The sequence below is a fragment of the Vombatus ursinus genome, unplaced genomic scaffold, assembly GCF_900497805.2.
Source record: "Vombatus ursinus unplaced genomic scaffold, bare-nosed wombat genome assembly UNPS02010284.1, whole genome shotgun sequence".
Taxonomy (NCBI): Eukaryota; Metazoa; Chordata; class Mammalia; order Diprotodontia; family Vombatidae; genus Vombatus; species Vombatus ursinus.
The window spans coordinates 14,186,106-14,189,701 of record NW_020950062.1 but is presented as its reverse complement, the minus strand read 5'-3'; the positions used below and the strand labels follow the sequence as shown (position 1 = coordinate 14,189,701).

Genomic DNA, 3,596 nt, shown 5'->3' with positions numbered 1-3,596 from the left:
ATTCAAATAGTACTCCTAGACCTTATGTACTTCAGATAATTGCTATTCAAATTAAGCAGGTTTGATATAAGGAACTCTTCATTCTTTATAGACAATTAACAAATATCTACCTCTCATAAAAACCTAACAACAAATGTCTCCAGGCAGATTTTGAGCTCCATTTGGGATGGGGACCATATCTTATGCTATTTTTGTATCTCAGGTATAAGCATATTTTAAGTGCTCAAGCGACTGTCAAGAACAACGTAGCACAGTGCATAGAGTGTTAGCCTTTGAATCCGGAAGGCCTACATCAATATGAATTTTCTCGATTACTCTGCGACCTTGGGTAAGTTAATTAATCTCATGGAGCCTCAGTTACCTCCTCTGAGTAAGAGATTTCAGAGATTTGTATAAGGTCCCCTAGGTCTAAATTTTCGAACCTATGAAAATTTATTGAGTAGTCATAGGATTTTTGATAATATGGGGACATTAAAATATCACATTACATAGAAATTTTTCAAAGCAAAGTCTTCAAAAAAAGTTTATATTAGACACATAGCAAATGTTCAATAATTAACTGATAACTAATGGACACTCTTTCTCTCTAGATAGAGAGATATGGATATAGATATTTAGGTCTAGATTGATAATTAATGGACTCCTATATTCCAAGCCTAGAGCTAAATAATTATTTCAATCAATATAAATTAATGATGATATTATAATATCCTTACAAAGATATGGATAATAACTTGGCTATAGTGTGAAGAGAATTTGTTCTAGAGTCAGAAGATCCCAGTTCAAATTCTATCTCCAATTAACTAGCTGTGTGAGCTTTAACAAGTCATTTGACCAATCTGAGGCTCAGTTTCCTCATCTGTAAAATAAGAATAATAATTACTGATGTCATATCCTTGATAATCATATTGTCAAGATAAAATGAATAATTATTTGTTAAATCCAATCATCATAATCTAGAAATGATGGTTATAGTAGCTAGAAAGCAAGTAGTCAGGAAGATGAGGCCTGGCTTTGACACATACTGACTGTGTGACCTTGAGCAAGTCACTCTTAGAACGTTAGACAATTTTCTAAGTTGTAACACAGATGCTGAACTTCATAGATAGAGTTCTTCACAGGGAACCCATTATACCAGAAAAAGAAAAAAATCATAGGTCTGGTCAAAAGTAATAATAATAAAAATTTAACTTGAATGCAAGCTCACTGAGTATAGGTACTGTGACCAATTTAAATTTGTTGTAACTGTACTTTCTGGTGTTATTTCAAGGACAGTCAGTGACCATGATTTATGATTTTTAAAAAATTTCCATCAAATCAATCAATAAATAAATCAAAAAACATTTTGAGTTCCTCTCATGTATCATTTTTAAAAGCTATTTATCAACTGCTATTTTTATTAGCTTTTATAATTCAATTATTTTTTAAATGTTTCTATAGTATGAAGAACTCTGCCCAGGAGTATCAAATATATCTATCCAGAATGGACCCATGAATCCAGAGCACAGAACAGAAGGAAATAAATGAGTATCAAGCACAAATCAAACCTGACATCTCCTCACCCCCCCACCATTCCCCCAAAATGAAGAGGTCAAATTCTTTGCTGTACACATGGTAAGAGAATTATTAAAATTGTTAATATATCAATGACTTGAACATAACAATCTTCCCTAGGATGTCGAATAGTTATTTGAATGGAACTTTGGGTGCATTAAATAGTAAAGAAGTACTTTGAAAGAACATACTTTGGGTTACGTGACATCATTAACTTTCTGAAATGTGCAGAGCAGAACACAATAAAAATCTAAAATTATTTTGGGATGAACTTTCTACTGGTAATAAGTAGCCTTTTTATGATGGAGAAAAAATGCTTTGAAACATGCAACTTTCAGATTTACATAATTGATAAAACACTAAGAAAGAAGTATTATATACTTTGTACAAAGTGAACCTTAAATGCCTCATTTAATGGGTCCTGGCTGAATATTTTTCCTTGTTCCACAAATGTTCAAAAACCTTTACAATAAAAGACTTTAATTATCTCATCCCCTGTAAACCTTCCTACCAAAGAATGTGCAGTTAAGCTTCAATAATATTTCTTTATAGCACCTCCAGAACAAGCAGAGATCCCCTTGGGGGTTTCTGGGAATTCTGAAATTGTTTAACTTTTTCTCTGCGTGCAGGTCAAACCATTTGACCAACAAAGCCACCAGCTGCTGGCAAGCCCTTTATTTCCCCCTTGATAATCACTAGAATGATACTGAGTTGTCTTTATTAATCTCCATTGTCATAAATGAAAAATGGGAATTTTGAATTTACTATGAGTGTAATGCCAAACTCAACATAGAACCTGAGAAAAACATTACCATGTATGCCCCAATTCCCAAGACATTTTTCTTCATATGTCAATTTTGGAAATTTTATGAATCCTTTCAGACCATTAGGAAACTGTTTGGGAAGATATTGTGTTAAGGGACCACTTAAATGAATTTCCTTTTGTCCGTGGATCACATATCCCAACATATAATCAAACATTTTAAGAATAGCAATAAAATAACATGAACTGAAATTTCCTATCTCTGAGATTTGTGATAATTTGCACAGAGACTAGACTAATACTTAGACATATCCTATCTATGGAAAAGTTTTGCTATTAGAAACTTCATAGAATAAACAAGATTGCAAATGAAGTGTTTAAGTGGTTTAAAACAACAAACTGACTTTAGGTGCATTAGAGTAGACGTATCAAACATACCAAGACCAGTACAGCCTGGATCAGTTTAAAATGTAACTGTGAAGTGCTTAACTAAATAAATAAAAGGACAATACAACAAAGATAATGTTAATTTGTGGTTGGTTATCTAAGTCAATATGAGGCCAGCAGGCATTCATTTCTATTTGTTTGACATCACTGCTCTAATAAGTAGGATTTGTCTGTTACTTATGTCAAAGTGGTAAAACCTCATTTCTTTGAAAATATCTTGAAGTTCAAATGAGGGATGGTCTGGTTGACTGGCTAAATGCCTAGTCTTAGTGGTCAAAAAAAAAAAACCTGAATAAAAGTTCTGATTCTGACTCTTTCTAGTTGTGGGGCTGTGGGCAAATCATTGAAATATCTCTGTGCCCTAGGCAACTGTCTAAGACTTAGTTACAGAATATTTACAAATTTACCTCAATAAGGGGTGTTTCCATTCTAGGGATTCCCTACATCAATGAATCTTTAGTCTGGATAATATCATCATCAACATCATCATCATGATATAGACTTTTTATTAATTGAGAATGACTTACCTTTCACATGAAAATCTCAAATAATACCCTTGGGAAAGGTGTCTTGGAATTATAAATGGAATAACTCTTCTCCAAATGGAAGGGAAAAAACATAAATTTATGGTAAGTTGAGAATTGACATTGTCTATTGTGTAAAATGAATTGAATGTACCAATGGTTGACTATTATAAGGTATTAAGGTGGAATATCAATATAATATATAGTTTTGATATATATTTACAAGAGTCTATTTTTTAAACCTTACCCTAATCTCCTGGAATTGAAACTGATCCCAAGAGGTAAGTTGGTTCTTTGATGAATCTTTA

General features: G+C 32.6%; 1 long non-coding RNA gene across 1 annotated transcript; it reads left to right on the top strand.

Annotated features, from left to right (window-relative positions):
• The first annotated feature begins 208 nt into the window (after positions 1-208).
• LOC114037181 lies at positions 209-3,387 on the top strand. Its single transcript, XR_003568425.1, has 3 exons — positions 209-328; positions 1,441-1,614; positions 3,198-3,387. It is a non-coding gene; the product is annotated as an uncharacterized LOC114037181 (long non-coding RNA).
• The last annotated feature ends 209 nt before the right edge of the window (positions 3,388-3,596 follow it).